This window comes from Lynx rufus, unplaced genomic scaffold, assembly GCF_022079265.1.
Source record: "Lynx rufus isolate CCGP_SWC_20201006 ecotype Redwood Valley unplaced genomic scaffold, mLynRuf1.p SCAF_5, whole genome shotgun sequence".
Taxonomy (NCBI): Eukaryota; Metazoa; Chordata; class Mammalia; order Carnivora; family Felidae; genus Lynx; species Lynx rufus.
In genome coordinates this window covers 44,911,588-44,930,270 of record NW_025814867.1, presented here as the reverse complement: position 1 = coordinate 44,930,270, position 18,683 = coordinate 44,911,588, and the positions used below count along the sequence as shown (strand labels likewise).

Sequence of the window (18,683 nt, the reverse complement as noted above, 5' to 3'; positions counted from 1 at the left end):
CCCCATTCCTGAGTCTCTCAGGCCTCCCTACAATTGCTTAACTCCCTCTGTCTGAAATACGGAGGCAAAGTTATAATGAGAACACGTTGTCATGGACCAAAAACATTCCTGCACTGGAATGTTTTGTTTTTTCTTTTTGTTTTGTTTTGTTTTTTTTTTGTTTGTTTGCAATATAAATTTCATGGGATTCGGTTCTTTTTAGAAGGATAGGGGCCCCTGGGTGGCTCTGTTGGTTAAGCATCTGACTTCAGCTCAGGTCATTATCTCATGGCTCGTGCGTTTGAGTCCCACGTCAGGCTCTGTGCTGACAGCTCAGAGCCTGGAGCCTGCTTCAGATTCTATGTCTCCCACTCTCTCTGCCCCTCCCCCACTCGTGCTATCTCTCTGTCTCTCAAAAATAAATATACATCAAAACAAATTAAAAAAAAACCAAGAAGGATAAACCTAGTCACATTTTCCCAACTAGGGCCTGATAATTAGAGATATCCATTTCATTATCCTTACCTCATTTTCTCCATATCGAGTAAGGGTCATTTAAGTAAAGCATGCTTAACATATGTTAGAGAGACTGATTATAAACCCATTGATATAAAAAAAAATAAAGACTGGAGACATTTTGACATGTAGATGAAGTGATAGAAAAATGTAATTTTCATTCCTAGGGTCCCAAATGCTATGACATGAAGTTCTGAAAATGTGACCTATGATAATGACATAACCAACTGTACTCCTGTGTCACAACTAGGAATCTGTGAAGATGAAAACAGGAAGAAAGAAATTGTTTTAGGATGCATGCTGATATAATGTGAGATAGTTCTCCAGAGGCAAATGCGTTAATAATAAGGTAGAAACTTGAGACTTCACAGATGTTTTAGTGTTTGGGAAAACACAGAGCCTTCCTTAAGCAAGACAACACACATAACGTGGCAGATCTTCCTGCTCCTTCCGTTTGCTACTCCTAACTAGTGAACATGGGAAGAGAGACTGTGGCTTATTTTTCCAAAACTTTTATTGGACTGCAATCAGGTTTAAGGGAAGACACTGCAGGGAAGAGAAATGGTGTCTGTAGAAACAGGATAAATCCTTTTAGGGATGGGGCAAGTAAATCGGCGTATACTATTTATTGAGCACCTATTTTGTTACAGGAGCTTTATTAATTAAGTATCAGTGACTTCATTTTATGCTCACAACAACCCAGTCTTGTTCTTGAAGATGAGGATTCGGAGAACCGGGAAGTGTAAAGATATGCCCAAAGTCACATAGCTGCTAATGAGGCCAAGTTGGGAATTGTCTTTAACCCCCATTGCATGCTTTCTCAAACTATCCAAGCTTTGCAATCATCGTGTAAGTCATTAAAGGGCAAGTATAATGCAAGAGGTAGATGCTGGTGTAGGACGATCACTTGGGTGATGTGCTTTAGGGATGATATAGAGACATCTCTTACTCCTACCCCTATGTGCAGTTAAACAAAACAATAATAATATTATCTTTATAAATAACATTATCTATAAAAATGATCATAATGTACATACTTGATTTGCAAACTGATTTTTGCTCAAACAGATGGCATATGAAAGAAGTCTTTCTACCTTGAAATTATTAAGACTGGGTATTTGAACAATATTTTGACAGGGGTGCCTGGGTGTCTCAGTCCGTTGAGCGTCTGACTTCAGCTCAGGTCATGATCAAGCCCCGCATCAGGCTCACTGCTGTCAGTGTGGAGCTCGCTTCAGATCCTCTGTTCCCTTCTCTCTCTGCTCCTCCTCTGCTTGTGTACGCTCTCTCTCTCTCTCTCAAAAATAAATAAAAAATATTTTAAAAAAGAACAATATTTTGACAAATCCATTTACATTAATGAGAGTGTTGCAATATTTATTAAATTTATTGAGAGTGCCAGAGGAGAAGACCACTATGTGTTAATACTATTTATATCTAAAATAACATTTATTATGTGAAGCAGAGTAGCTTAACCTCACACATATTTGATGTCCATTTAATTAATAATTAATTAATATTAACATCAGAGTACTAAAAGGGCTAGGTACACAAAGTCTAACTGTATTTCTTTTGAAACTGGAATTTCTATATCCCCTTAACCAACAACAAAATTACCAGAGGACCTTCTTTTCTGATGTCATGAGACGTCAAATTATGTTATCACATTAGTTTGGCTGAAAGAAAAAATATTCAGAGACACTATGACATAGTATTTGTCTTCTCCTCTAGGGTACTCAGTTCTATGCTTGGATCAAATAAGGCGTTTAGGCTGTAATGTATTTTTATATCTTGAAACCCTTCACTGACCTGAATGAGGATCCCTGTAAGAAACACAAATATGCAACACACTCCTACATTTGCTATAGAAATGCTATTGAGGACAGCGTCTATCATACCACTTGATGCCCCCACTGTTAAACTCCTTCAGAGAATTTGTTTTAGATCGCAGTGCCAGGAAATGATGTCTTGCAGACAGCCTGATAAATAATTCTTCCTTCATCATAATAACAGCAAGGTGAATGATTGTGAGTCCTAACCTCTCCATCCCCAACCAGGAAGCTTAGAGACAAATTTGATGCCAAATCAAATACATTATGTTAATAACTTTAACATGTTGGCATTTTCCTTTCTCATAGTATTGTTTTCTATTTCCACCTTATTACCCTCATTTTATATTTGTATACAAAGGACCGTTCTTCCTTGTTTTCTCGCTTAACTTAGCTAAAGCAAGTAACTTTAAAAAAAAAATTTTAACATTTATTTATTTTTGAGAGACAGAGCATAGGCAGGGGAGGGGCAGAGACAGAGGGCGACACAGAATCTGAAGCAGGTTCCAGGCTCTGAGCTGTCAGCACAGAGCCCGACGCGGGGCTCAAACTCACAAACCATGAGATCATGGCCTGAGCCAAAGTCGGATACTTAACCGACTGAGCCACCCAGGCGCCCCACAAATATCTTTTCATTAAAGGAATGTAGTATTATAAACGTTGTATTTTACCACCTTAATAATTTATTTTGTTCATTTTGTCGTGTGTGTGTCATTTCATAGTTTTCTCTTGATCCTTGGAATTTAGAGTGCATCGGGATGTAGCTAGCCGTGACTCTCTTTTCAATAATCTTACCTTGCCATTAATGAACTCTTGGCCTAAAGACTAAAACCTCTCTTCAGCTCAGAGAAATTTTCTTCCTTTTTTCTTGATGATTATTTCCCCTTCATGTGATCTATTCTCTCATGAACTAACTTTTTCTTGCAATTAAGTGTTTCTTGCAATTAAGTGCAAAGTGTTCTTACAATTAAACACTTGTAAGGTGGCCAGCTCATCCTGGTTTGCCTGGGACTTTGCCAGTTTTAGTGCAAACCAGGACGGTTGGTTACCCTATACTTAGCTAAGCTATTGTGTCCCTGAGGACAATGGTTTTCAAACTATTTATAGTGACAGAGGAGCTTTTAATTTTTAATTTTGAGTCCACTTTGGACTGATTTTTTTGGAAAATACAATAAAATAAATATAACAAAAGTGAAATTAAAAAGACACACAAAATACAAGTCCAATTTTAAAAGTTAGTTTTATTTTATTTTATTTCATTTTATTTTATTTTATATCTTTATTTTTAAGACAGAGAGAGAGACAAGAGTGTGAACAGCGGAGGGGCAGAGAGAGAGACACACACACACAGAATCTGAAACAGGCTCCAGTCTCTGAGCTGTCAGCACAGAGCCTGACATGGGGCTCGAACTCAGAGCCGAAGTGGGCATTTAACAGACTGAGCCACCCAGGTGCCCCTAAAAAGGTAGTTTTAGATTCAAAAGACATACAATCACTCTGTCAAAATGTCCCAAAAGTTTTAAATGCTTTCTCTCTGTTTCTGTAGGTAGCTTGTAAGAGCTGGTGTCACCTTGTGAACCGCACGTTGAGTAGCCCTGCTCCAGGATTTTTCTAATCTGCTCTGATAATCCGTTCCATCTCCTCCACTCCACATTCTGTTCTCTCCAGCTGGTGCTAAATGCCTCTTTTGTGTCCAAATACCCCATTACATTAAGCCGTGTGCTTTTTTTTTTTAATTCTATTTTTTGTTTTTTAAAATTTACATCCAAATTAGTTAGCATATAGTGCAACAATGATTTCAGGAGTAGATTCCTTAGTGCCCCTTACCCATTTAGCCCATCCCCCCTCCACAACCCCTCCAGTAACCCTCAGTTTGGTCTCCATATTTATGAGTCTCTTCTGTTTTGTCCCCCTCCCTGTTTTTATATTATTTTTGTTTCCCTTCCCTTATGTTCATCTGTTTTGTCTCTTAAAGTCCTCATATGAGTGAAGTCATATGATTTTTGTCTTTCTCTGACTAATTTTACTTAGCATAATACCCTCCAGTTCCATCCGCGTCGTTGCAAATGGCAAGATTTCATTCTTTTTGATTAAGCCGTGCGCTTCTTAGGGGAGAGAGTTGGAATCTTATTTATCTTTCTATGCCCAGCAATCCATCACACTGCCAGACAAGAGGTTTGTTAGGTTGCTACATTCATTCTTTTTTGAAATCTGGAGAAATGTACAAAGTTTTAGTTATGATCGTTTTGGGGAAAGATGAGATTGTGGGGGCTTTCCTTCTTTTTTGTACTTTTCAATATTTCCTAATTTTTTTCTAACACACGTGTATTACTTTTTAAATAGGAAAATTTAGGCATTATTTTAATAACTGATACTATGGAGTAAGTGAGATCCACCTCGTGGCTTATGGTCAGTAAAAAGCCCCCTTTCACAGTGTAGTTGAATTGTAGGACAGAGGCCAACTTGTGGAAGAAAGAAAAAACAATGCTAAATAATCCCTGTCTTCACTGAGGAACAGGATCCTATTCTCATGCTATTTGGACTTGGAAAATCATCAAGACATTGGAACGACTAATTTGAGGATACAGTCAAGAAAATATTATACAAATTGCCCCTTAAAAATAGAAGATAGAAAGTGTGTCCTTTTCACACTGTGTCCCTTTTCAAGTGGCTTGTGGTGTTATGAAGTTCAATAACCATTTGCATTATTCAGACACTGGAATAACTGGATGTGATCATTTAAACTATGAGTGATAGGGCCCTGCCTTCCTAACTAGACAATAGTGCTGTTTGAACTGGCAGTTAATCAGTTTAAAAGTGACTTATCGGTAATGTACAATATGACTAATTTAGCAGCTAAGCAGTTTCATTGTGATCTTGGTGTCAGTGGAATTTCTGTCACCTATCCAACAGTTAAGTCATATTGCATAATTGTTGGGTGACATCACCATGCTGCAAGATTACTGGCTGAAGAAATGAAAAAAAAGTTTCCTGGACTGTCAGCCTTTCCGGTATCTGAACGAACGACTTGTGCTGTTCCTGCAGTACAGCTGGAGAGGAAAGTAAAAATGCGAGTTGAAGTGGCTGGCTTTTGGTTTGTCATTGAAAACCACAGTCTGTAGCACATGGTATGATTCTCCAACATGCCTAATTATGAGGTCTCTTCCCTTTATGTGGGACTTCACAGTGCCAGTCATTAAGGTAAAGGGTGGGAGAGTTGAGACAATGGCACTCTCGGGTAATGAGGGCATTTAATTTTTCTGAGAACCTTACGGTCTTCTCTTTGGAGAGAATGGTTTTAAGAATGCAGCTTGCCATCTCCTACACACACAGACCCCGAAAAGATGGTCAGCTGGGACCCTGTTGAAAACCTTTTATGGTTAATAGCCTGGCTTATTTCCAAGGGAACTGGTAGTTCGGGTTAGTCAGCACAGAACACATAAACTTTAAGTTCATTTCATTAAATATCAAGCTTTAAAATGACCCACATAAAACGAGAGCTATGGCTGCTTGGACTTTATAATGCTGACGGCTAGCATTTATTGTATACTATGCATCAGCACTAAACACTTTACATATAAGAATTTATTTCATCTTATGAAGTAGATACTATTATTATGCCCAATTTACAGATGAGGGAATGGAGACTCTGGGATCATCCAATTGTTAAAGAGTCGAACAAGGATCTGAACCCCGGGTAGTTCAGCACTAGAGCACACAGTCTTAACTGTTGCCCTCCGCTGCATCTTTTTGACAACAACAATAATTACTGCTACTTCTACCTGCTGAATGCCTTTTAGGTGCCAGGCACTGTGCTATAACTCTGAGATACAGGCTAAACTACTATCATCCCCCATTGACAGACGAGGAAAGTGAATCGCAGAGAAAGTAAGTTACACAGAGAGTAGCTAATGCAAAGAGGATTCAAACCCAGACAGTACAGATCCAGACTCCATGCTGTTAGCCACCATGCAAGACTGCTTTCCATAGTTACTATTTATTGAATACCTACTAATGTGTAGTCTTACAACAATCCTGTGATTCCTGTGATCCGCAATAACACCTGCGCTGTAGGTATTATTAACCCCGATTTATGGATGAGAAAACTGAGGCTATAAGACATTGGGTAACCTGCCAGCTTCTAAGTAGCAGAGCCAGAATTCTTCCAAGTCCATTGGATTCCACCATCCCACACTACCGTCTTCAATTCTGATGCAGGGAGACAAACATGCCAGATAAAGGGCTGGAATCTCAGGACTCACTGAGCGTGAGGAGTAGTATCTTGGTGTGGGCATCTCCAGAGGATGGGGCCTGCTAAAGAGAAGCCAGAAAGGCCCTGAGAATCAGCAGTGTTCTGATGAAGAGGCATCCTTCCCTACGTGCCCTCTCCCCATTTGTGGATTCTGGGTAATCTGAATGTGGTCAGACTCCCCTCTCTCCCTTAAATTCCTTTTCTCTTTTCGTTCTCCTATTTCCAAAACTGCACTTCTCTGCCCTCCTTTGGTTAGTTCAGAACTTTGCACATGCTCAGTTCTCTTGCCTTGTAAGGGTTTCCTCCCCACCCCCAAGCCTCCTTTCCTTTTGTAGCACATATTCACTTCTGTGGAATGTGGCCACCCATAAGCATGACACACATTTTCAAAAGGCTTTAGAAATGAATGTGATTAGTGAATTTAATTTTGTTAAAGGGGAAGTGTATCAACAAGGGACGCATGTAACTTATTATTTATACAGTATTGGTGTCCTACCTTCAAGAGTGTAATAATTTAAAAAACCTAAAATCACAACAAAGGCAAAAAGAAACAGACTAAAGAACAAAAGATTGAAAAATGGTGTGAATATTACAGAAGTATTTACCCTCAAGTGTTCAAGGGTAAAGAGTTCTTTTTAAATGTTATTCTACGGAAGAAAATCAAATGTATCCATTCATCTAAAGAATATTTACTTTGAAAAAAGAAGAATATTTATTTTGGGGAAGTAGAGATTAAAATATGTATGATATATCCTGCATGTACCTAAATACTTAAAGAACAAACTCAGATGCTATAAGAGTGAAACAATTATAAGATAGGGTTGGTCTAATAAGGAAGTGAACTCTCTGGAAGGAATGATCTAGAGAAACTTCTTGAAGGTGCAGATACTCAGCTGGAACTAGAAGAACTGGTAGAATAAGAATAGGTTGGTTTTAGGAGTTAAGGAAAGGACAGTCCATGTAGGGAAGTAGTGTGAGGCAGAAGGACGACGCGAAGGTTTAAGGCTGTAAATCCTTCTCTAAGGTACATGGCTATTAAGTAATATGAGACTTTTCAATAAAAATCTACAGGGATGGCCAGATATTTGTTCTGCTTTTCCACCAGAGAGCAGGATGTAATGGAAAAGCATGTCTCATCCCAAAATTAGAAAAGGGAAAAGCTCAACATTTTGATGTGCTATGAGCTGGCCATCCCCTGAACAAATGAATCTCCCTTTAATGAAGATAGGAGAAGACTCAGTGTTCTGAACCCAGAAGGTGTGTTCATCTAAAACTCACCCTGATAATTCTCAGTGGACAGGGAGCCTACTGCTGGGTCACCTGACCTTATTAGTGACCTCAGGTCAAGTATCCTGTCTCCCCTGATCTAAGTCCATATTCCTGAAAAATTATAAGGTCCTTCAATTAGAGAAGGGTGACTAATGCATCGGGAACCTCTCTCAAGTACTTTTCATGTTCCTAATCAGTGTCTGGAGGTGACTTTATTATAGCAAAGACTGCCTTAAGATAAATAAGTTCATTTTGGTTCTTTAATCACTAAGTGCTTTGGGATATGGTCCAGAAGAGGTAAATCCCTTCCTTCCTTCCTTCCTTCCTTCCTTCCTTCCTTCCTTCCTTCCTTCCTTCTTTCCTTTTAGACATTGAATACTTGTGCCTACTGTGTCTATCAGCCTCTAAAATGGCTCCCAATGATCCCTGCCTCCTGGTATGCGTGGTCTGTCTGATGCTGTTCCACATTTACCAGGGTAGCTCTCTGTGTGACCAATAGACCACAGCAAAAGTGTTGGTATGTCACTTCTGAGATAGTGTATTGAAAAAAAAAATTGTAGCTTCTGCCATGCTTTCTCTCTTGGACCACTTGCTCTGGAGAAAGCCAGCTGCCACATCATGAGGAGAGTCCGTGACCTATGAAGAGGCCCTTGTGGTGAAGCACTGAGGCCCTCTGCAAACAGCTGGACCAGAACTGAGGCCTTTTGTCAATAGCTATGTGAGCAAGCCCTCTTGGAAACAGATTCACCAGCCCCAATCAAGCCATTGGATGACTGCAGCCCTGCCTGACACCTTGATTTGAATCTTATAAGACCCTGAGACAGAATACTTCCTTCTAAGCTGCTCTTGGGCTTCTGACCTTCAGAAACTATGCTAGATAATACATATTTATTGCTTTAAGTGGCTTTTATTTATTTATTTTATTTATTGCTTTAAGTTTGTATTTATTTAATTTTGATTTGTTTTTTTCACATTGCGATAAATGACTAATATGTCTACCATTTGTTCGTTACTGTGTTAGATGCTGGGAATGAATAGAGGTTGATTTGACCCTCTAGAAGCTAAGGGTACTCAGAGTACCAAGAACAACAACAGATGTCTCAGCACTTACGTACAACATAGTACAACAGATGCGACAAGGGAGATCCCTTACAAAATGCCATAGGAGGCAGGAGACAACAATGAACTCTATTTGGAGAGAAAAGGGTCCCCCAAAAGACAGAAAAACAGACATTTGGAGATTAATCTACAAGAAAACACCAGGATTTTTCCAGCAAAGAAGAGGGAATAGCAAATGCAAAGATCCATTGCATGTCTTAGGGAATGTGTTCTATATAGTTATGGCCAAGGATTCATGTGGGGATTCCTTGCTAGGAAAAATGGATTTCTCCTTAGATGTGAGAAGCCCTTGACAGGGTTTCAGCAGAATGACATGATCAGATATATGTTTTAGACAGACAGCTAGTGTGGGTTTCACCAGAAAGGCCAGGTAGGACTAGGAGAGGGGAGAAATGGAGGCCATATAGAAAACGGTTGCAATTCTTCTCAGCAGCTACCTCTGTTAGAGACTAGTGAGCTTCTGATGTGACTATATCACTCATATATTTTTTTATTGATCCTTTAATTAAGATAATTATGTTTTTACAATAATTTTTTAGTTTTTTGTTTTCATTTTGAAATTTCAGATTTACCAAAAGGTTATAAAACTAGGACAAGGAATTCCAATATACTGTTCCCCCACTTCCTCAAATGTTAACAGCTTATGTAAATAACCACAGTACAATTATTAAAACCAGGACATTACTATAACACTTTAAACCAGTCTACTAAACTTACTCAAATTTCACCAGTTGTCTGATTAATGTGCTTTTTTCTGGTCCAAGATCACATTTCGTTTTTATATCTCTCTAGTCTCCTTAATCTCCTTTAATCTGGAACAATTTCTCGACCTGTCTTTGTCTTGCATGACCTTGATATTACTGAAGAGTACTACCCAGTTATTTTGTAGAATGTTCGTAAACTTGGGTTTAGCTTATCTGATATTTCCCCGTGATTAAATTCAAGTTATGCATTTTTGGCAAGAATACCACAGAAATGATGTTATGTGTCCTCAGTGCATCATATTGGAAGTCACATGATATGTCTCATTATTGTGATGTTAATTTTGATAACTTGGTCAAGGTCGCGTTGCTAAGTTTTTCCACTGTAAAGTTATGATTCTCTTTGTAATTAGCGAGTATCTTGTGAGAAGATACTTTGTGGTTATGCACATTTTCTGTTTTGTTTTTTTAAATCAAACTTTTGCCCAGGAATTTTGACATCCATTAATGCCCGTAATCACGATTATATTTGGTGCTTGCCAGATGGTGACACTCAAGAGATTTCGAATTGTGTTGTGCGATCGTTTTAAAACATGTACACAAGTTATTTGATACCCCATTTTTCAAGAAAGGAAGCCTAATTCTTCTCTCCTTTTTTTTCAGGCTATATTTAGTGCCTCTCTCCTAATGAATAGAATATGTCAGAAGTGACTTCAAAGACCAGGTCAGAAAGGGCACTGTGATTTCCTCTTTGCCCCTCTCTAAGATCCCTCACTTTGGGAGGAGTCGGCTGCCATGCGTGAAGACATGGAAGCAGCCCTGTGGAGGCCAGCATGAACTTGCAAGGCACAGGAGTGAGCCACCCTAGAAGTGAATCCTCTGCCCCCAGGGAAGCTTTCAGACTGCAGCCCTGGTGAACACCTTGACTGTAACTTCATGAGAAACCCTGAGCCACAACCACCCAGCTAAGGCACTCCTAGATTCCTGACCTACACTAATGAGAGTGCAAGATAATAAATATTTATTGTTTTAAGCCACTAATTTTTGGTATAGTTTGCTCCACTGGAATAAATAATGAATTCATGCTGGCAGGTAGAAAAGAACTCGTGAGCAAAATGTTAAGGAAGAGCAAATGCTAGGAAAGAAAGTGTTCCCCAAAGAGGGAGGGGGGTAGGAAGGCATACTAAAATGATGAGGAGGGGGTGCCTGGTTGGCTCAGTTGGTAGAGCAGGTTGAGCATGTGACTCTTGAGCTCTGGGTCATAAGTTCAAGCCCCACATTGGGCATGGAGGTCACTTAAAATAAAAAATTAGGGGCGCCTGGGTGGCTCAGTCGGTTAAGCGTCCAACTTCAGCTCACGTCATGTTCTCGCAGTTAGTGAGTCTGAGCCCCGTGTCGGGCTCTGTGCTGACAGCTCAGAGCCTGGAGCCTGCTTCAGATTCTGTGTCTCTCCATCTCTCGGCCCCTCCCCTGCTCATGCTCTGTGTCTCTCTGTCTCTCAATAATAAATACACGTTAAAAAAATTTTTTTTAATAAAATAAAATTAAAAATCAAAAAATTAAAAAAATCAAAATGATGATGAGATCCTACTTCTCACTTGATAAGCTAAGGTTAAAAAGTCTGATAATACAACGTATAGAGAATTCTCAAACACTGCTGGTCAGGTTGTAAATTGGTGGTCATTTCAGAAAATAGTTTGACATTATCTAATGAAGGTGAAGATACGCATGTTTCCAGATAAGTTATCAGAATCCTACTCCTAGATATACACGCAGCAGAAATAGGCACACATGTACATCAAGAGACACGTACATGAATGCTCAGAGCAGTTTTACTCATAATATCCTGAAACTGGAAACAATCCAAGTATCCATCAACAGTAGAATGTGTAAACAAATTGTGGGACATTCATTCACTAGAATACTGTGTCTAAATAAAAATTAACCAACTGCAGCTACAAGCAATAATGTGGATGAATCTTAAGAACAATGTTGAGTGGATGGGATCCAGGGGAAAGAATTATATACTGCATTTATGGAAAGTTCAAAAGCAGACAAAATCAAACAATTTTTTTAGAGATGCGTACTTAGGTGTTAAGTCCATTAAGCAAAGCAAGAAAAGTGAATGTCATGAAAGTCAGAAGAATGGTTCCTTTAGAGAGGAATGTAGGGGTTGTGACTGGAAAGGGACCGTGGGTAGGGTCTTTCGGAAGTGTTTACAACATATCATTTCTTTTTGTTTTTCCTAAAAATTATTCCTATGGTGGCTTCACTTACATGCAATAAAATTATTGTAATATTGGATATATGTATAATGTAAACTGTGTATTAGTCACGTAGAGGTTGACTGTATAATAACCCGTGAAACTATTCATTTGTATTCTATGCACTATATGGGTCATATTTTACAGTTTAAAAAGTTAAAAATAGAGTTGGAATACAGTCGAGGATCCTGGGAATCAGACTGGATCAAAGGTGATCCAGTTCGTGTGAACTAGCCATTAGGGCTCTGTTAAAAAAAAAAAAAAAAAAGAACACTTGTTGGGAAATAAGAATGAAGGTAGCACGCGGTAGGCAAGAAGCTATCTTCCCATCTCATATGTGGAAGCATCACTGTGTGGGCCAGTGGTCAGATCCTGACTGCCGAGGCAGGGCTTCATCCTGGGCAGTGGGACTTAAGAGCTTTTTACCTTGAGAGCAGAAAACAGATGGGCCCAAGAGAAAGCAGGCTTGATGCCGCCAAAGTTATGAAGAAGATGAAGCCTTTGTGTTCCTGCTTGTGCCTCACTTCTCCACACCTTCGTCGGACTCTCAGCTGCCTGCATACTCATGCTCCTTCCTTCCTGTCATATACTCACATCCGAAGCCAAAGCAGGTCTACAGGCCAGCTTTGTTGACTCTTGGTCTAGTCAGGGTATCACACTGGTGGAAGGTATTTGAACCTTAACCTTTATCTCTGATTATGAATGGAAGGTTTTGTGTCCTTTGGTGATATTTCTGTCACCAGTGACTAGTTGTATGAGGTGTATTTTGGGTGAAGTAGGCCTTCCTGCCTCAGACGTAGCACGCTCTTAGCTCTGGTCTGATACGCCCTGGGGAGAGGAGGTGTCAGGGAACTTAAAAAAAATCACCGCAGGTGATTCAGGCATGACAACCTGTATCCTGTATGACAACCCGCCTTCTCTCCACACCCCATCCCTCATTGCGAACCACCTGTTTACAGGAAGGCACTGAGCAGATATCATATCTATTCATTCATTCATTCATTCATTCATTAAACAATTATATCTTGAGCTCTAACTATGTGTCTGGCCTTCACTAGCACTGGTGATTCAGGGTTGAACAAAAACAGGCATGGTTCTTGCCTTCTTAGAATGGTTTAGTACACAAATTAATAAAACCAAGCAGATAAATGTAAAATCACCAGTCAGATAAGTGTTATGAATCTGAGTTTATTTATCAAGAAGAGAGCTGACCAGAAGAGTAGATTAATAATTAGGATTTTCAAATATAAGATGAGGAAATTATATGGAGGAGAATGGCTAGTTATTTTATACCGAGAAAAGACATAAAAAAGACATTAAAAAGGAGGTTTGCTCTGTAACAACTAAAACTGACAAAGATTATTATTACTGATATTTAAGAATCCTGTTTAACTGCTCTAGTAGTTCTCTCAAACTACCTTGAAAAATATTAGGCTGTAAAATAAATATTGTTTAATGTCCAAAAAAACCTACAGGAGGTTTGCTGTAGCATAAAGGATTTAATAGCTCTCATTATCAGAAAGTTTGTTCTGTGCCAGGTGCGATGTTAAGTGATGGATTTAAATATATATATAAGTATATACATATGTATCTACATATACAATAAAAATATGAAATATATATTTATTATATATTATATATTCATGATTGTGTACATGTATGTACCTATATATCAGTGATTGTATATCTAATAGTGATTATATTTCTATATTAAACATATGTTAGATATATATGTTAATAGAACCTCACAGTACCCTATAGAAAAAAGAAATTAAGAGTCAGCTTAAATAACCTAAGGTTGCACAGCTAATATATGTATTTTAATAACACTTTATTGATACATAATTCACATAGCATAAAATTCACCCTTTCAAAATGCACAATTCAATGGTTTTTAGTACACAGAGTTGTAAATTGCTGCTAATTTTTAGATTATCATCATCACCCCGAAAAGAAACCCTCTGCACCTAAGTTTCATTCCTCATTCTTCCTCCCCCCCAGCCCTAATAATCACTAATCTCTGGATGTTCTTTCTCTATAGCTTTGCTTATTCTGGATGTTCTGTAATAATGTAATCACAATATGAGTCTTTTGTGTCTGGCTTCTTAGGGTGATTTTTTTTTTTAAGATTTTATTTTTAAGTTATCTCTACACCCAACGTGGGGCTTGAACCCACAACCCCGAGATCAAGAGTTGCATGCTCTTTCAACTGAGGCAGCCAGGTGCCCCTAGCATGATTTTTTTTTTTAATGTTTATTTATTTTTGAGAGAAAGAGAAAGACAGAGACAGAGTGTGAGTGGGGGAGGGACAGAGAGAGAGACACACACACAGAATCCAAAGTAGGCTCCAGGCTCTGAGCTGTCAGCACAGAGTCTGATGTGGGGCTTGAGCCCACAAACCACAAGATCATGACCTCAGCAGAAGTTCAAAGCTTAACCCACTGAGCCACCCAGACACCTCCCACTAGGGTGATTTTTAAATAGCTATTCATGTTATAGCATATATCAGTACTTCATCTCTCTCTCTTTTTTTAACTTTTATTTATTTTTGAGAGAGAGAGACAGAGTGCTAGTGGGGGAGGAGCAGAGAGAGGGGAGACACAGAACCCAAACCAGGCTGCAGGCTCTGAGCTGTCAGCACAGAGCCCCATGCGGGGCCTGAACTCACGAGTTGTGAGATCATGACCTGAGCCGAAGTCGGACGCTTAACCGACTGAGCCACCTGGGCCCCCCAGTACTTCATCTCTTTATATTACCAAATAATATTCCACTACCTGGTATATCACATTTCCTTATCCATTTATCAGTTGATGGACATTCGGGTTGTTTCCACCTTTTGGCTATTATGAATAATGCTGCTATGAACATTTGTATACAAGTTTTGTGTGGACATCTGTTTTTCCTTTTTCCTGGGTATAATTTAGGAATGGAATTTCTGGGTCACATGGCAACTGTATTTCAACCTTTTGAGGAATTGCCAGGCTACCACTTTCCATTCCCACCAGCAATGTGTAAGGGTCCTAACTTCTCCGCACCCTCATTCGTACTTGTTATTATCTGTCTTTCTGATGATAACCATTCTAGTAGGTGTGAAATGATATTTCACCGGGAGTTTGGTTTGCATTTCCCTAAGGGCTAATGGTGTTGAACATCTTTTTGTGTGTTTATTGGCAGAATACTATGTATGATAAGCTAAAAAAAAATTATTGTTTAATTTTAATTTTATTTTTTCTATTTTAGAGACAACGTGAGCAGGGGAGAAGGGGAAGAGGGAGAGAGAGAGAGAGAGAGAGAGAATCTTAAGTGGGCTCCACACTCAGTACCGAGCCCGATGTGGGGTTTGATCCCATGACCCTGGGATCATGACCTGAGCCAAGATCAAGAGTTGGATGCTTACCTTACTGAGCTGAGCCACCGGGCGCCCCTATGATAAATTTTTTTAATTTTTTTTTTACATTTATTTATTTTTGAGAGGCAGAGTGAGACAGAGCACGAGGAGAGGAGGGGCAGAGAGAGAAGGAGACACAGAATCTGAAGCAGCCTCCAGGCTCTGAGCAAGCAGTCAGCACAGAGCCTGACACGGGGCTTGAACCCACGAACCGTGAGATCATGACCTGAGCTGAAGTCGGACGCTCAACCGGCTGAGCCACCCAGGTGCCCCTATGATAAATTTTTTTAAATGCAAGTTACCAACCCTTATAAAAAGGCATAAAAAGACAATGTACCAAACTGTCGACAGTGGGTATTGTTGAATAATAGAATCATGGGTGATGTTGACTTCTTAAATTTTACCTTCTGCATTGTTAATTTTAATAGCAACAGGCATACATTCCTTTTATAATTAGAAAAACAAAGCACAGTTAATTAAACAAACAAACAAACAAAAACAATCTACAGAGACAGATCATCTCTAACCCTGGAGTGTCAGAGCATTCCCCTAGGCACTGCATTGTCTTCTTCTTGTGTCCAAAAGTGCAGGAAAGTATGGTTAAATGATTTCTGAGCCATGTTTTGGAATGCTTTTCCCCAGGGTGACAATGTTATAAATTGTGGTGAATTTGCAAGGCTAGCCCATTCTGCCACAGATTAGGTATAAGCTTCTGAGGCTATCTTGTCAATTTAACGACCAAATTTAAGATTGATTCCAAGGATGTATGTGTTCTATTGCTAAGATGCTCAGATTTTCAAATGTATCCTTATAATTATTAGACAATTGACTAGACAAGTAAATACAACGGATAAATACAAGAGTTTGAGTGTGAATGCGGCATGTTATGGCAATGCATTCAATATTTTTAATTGTCTTTCACCATGGAATGTTTCTTTGATTTCTCACTTGCTATTTGTGTAGCTTATGAAGGCAATTATATTTCTATTTTAGTATCGTGAGAAACAAAATTGATAATGGAATGCATAAACCTTCAGAATGTATAATACTTTCTTGTTTTCAAACATTAATTTTTCAGAATATGGAGAAAATAAGCAGTTCTTTGGGAATGGACTTTTTTCACCCCCAGACACTTATCCTGGAGTGAATATTTATGGAATAGATAGAATCCCCCCAAAATAGAAATGTTGTCATATTTTTGTTTATATGTAACACTTATTTATTACAAATGGCATGAAATGCTAATTTAAAACTAACTCTTAAAAATGAGTTCAGAGAAGCTTAGTTTAGAATTAATTTATAGCTTGAACACTGAGGGAATATTTGGGTCAGTTTTGTTATTCACCGAGATTGTTGAAAACTTATATGATGATTATTCTGATTCCATCTCGAGGCAGAAGGTTACTCTCCATGGAAAAAAACCCCAACAACATCTAAGGTTATTGAAACGCCATGCATATAAGCATCCAAGCTCCATTTGCAATTTGCATATGCATGTGGGGTATGGTGTGTGTACCCACATCACCCTGCTCCCCACCCCACACACAGTCCTTAGAATTACCTGGAATGTGAATAAATAATATCCCTCCATTCCATGTTAGTCAGTAACATCAGTCAGAGAGACGGTCATTTGTAAGACTCAGTGAGTATCTTGCTAATGATTAGTTTCATACCCTGACTACACCATTCTGGGCCCACAGTGGCTTGCCCACATTCAGACAGTGAGCTAGTGACAGGCTCTATGGAGAACAGAGCACTTCTCTGTCCACAGAATTCCAGGCATCAGGATGAATACATATGCACTGTATACTTTTGAGTATTTTTATATGACTCAGTATAAATGTATACATTCATAGCCTCATGAGCACATGTCTGTAAATATGGAGGTCTCAATAGCTTCATGCATTTTCTTCACTAGCCAGTGAGTTTTTTGGTATATTTTATAAATCCTCTACTATTCCTGGATAGGAAGTACTAAGTTTCTGAGGTTTTAACAAATATCATGTTTCACTTAGCCATGTAGAAATTATCCTAGTATAAGTACTTTAAAAAATGTTTTTGATTTTAAATTTTATTTAAAAATAACATAAGTGATTAATGTTCATAGTGGAAACATATAAAATACAGGTAAGTAAAAAAAAAAAAATCACACCTGCTCCCACCACCTGGAGATAGTAACAGTCATAATAAATTTGATGTATAATTTTTTACATATAATTTGATGTAGGATTTTTTCTATGCACCTTTATGCATGCATATAATTTTTCATAAGAATAGATTATCATATAGATGTCTTAAAAAGTTCAAAACCTGCTTCTAAAATTTAATATACCATCCATACTTTTTCATTTCCAATATAATATTTAATGGCTGTAAGCCAAAGGGATTCTAGTTAACATGGTACTGGGAATTCCTTGCCCCAAAGCACTCAGCCTCCTCCAGGGCCTTGCCTCCTAAGAGAGTGGGCTGCACCATTGTGCAATCAAAAGGCAGCCAAGGGGCAGCTATCTTAGGTGGCTAGATGTCCATGTAAGTGTGAGTGAGTGTGTGTGTTGTGTGCGTGGCATTTCACAGTGTGGAACTAAGCTGGGTTAGAAAGAGGGGTAGACTATAGGCCAGGGGCCACGGACTAAGGGCCAAGGTCTGGGATTGGATATCTCCATACTACCATTGAAAATTCTAAATTTCATTCTAGTTTCCAGATAATTATGAAGATATTTTTCAAGGTAAAAAGATAGAATATATTTAATTGAATAGTTTCTTAGATTACTTTTGTAACTTCAAAATATTTTGTTTATGGTAGGTATGTGATACTCCATTTGTATTCCTAGGTGGGCCCCCAAAATGTTAGGAGCAGGCCTGAATATATATATTCTATGACTTCTACTTTCTAGAATGCATATTTTGTTTTGTCTGTTTAATTTAATTTAATTTAAATTTTCCTTATGGATGAAATGGAGTAGAACATAAAAGTGCTCATTTATTGACAAGTTAAAATTCAGCTTAATATATTTATTCAAACTTTACCATACTTCACACTCCACTTAACATAGGGACAAGAGGTAAAAATACACAGCCAGACTGTTACGGAGCTCACAATATCCTAGAGATCTCAGACATGTGAAATGATTACTCCATGTGGTGATAAGTACATCATTCAAGTGTAGACATGGGTACAGAAGCCACAGAAGGAAAAGAGGAAAAATCTGTAGGTCAGGATTCTGGGATCAGTTAATTAACATGGTCAACTTGTAACCTCACAGAACTCTTAAAAAGGCTGTAGAAACCCTCTCATCCAAGATAAGTGTTATAAACTTTCTAAGTAGTTTAAAGTTTTTAAAGTTTTGATAAATTGGTCCCTTGACA

The 18,683-nt window shown here is 38.6% G+C and overlaps 1 pseudogene; it reads left to right on the top strand.

Moving 5' to 3' along the window:
• The first annotated feature begins 5,565 nt into the window (after window positions 1-5,565).
• Window positions 5,566-18,683, top strand: part of LOC124527148 (protein SET-like) — a 36,940-nt pseudogene continuing 23,822 nt past the window's right edge.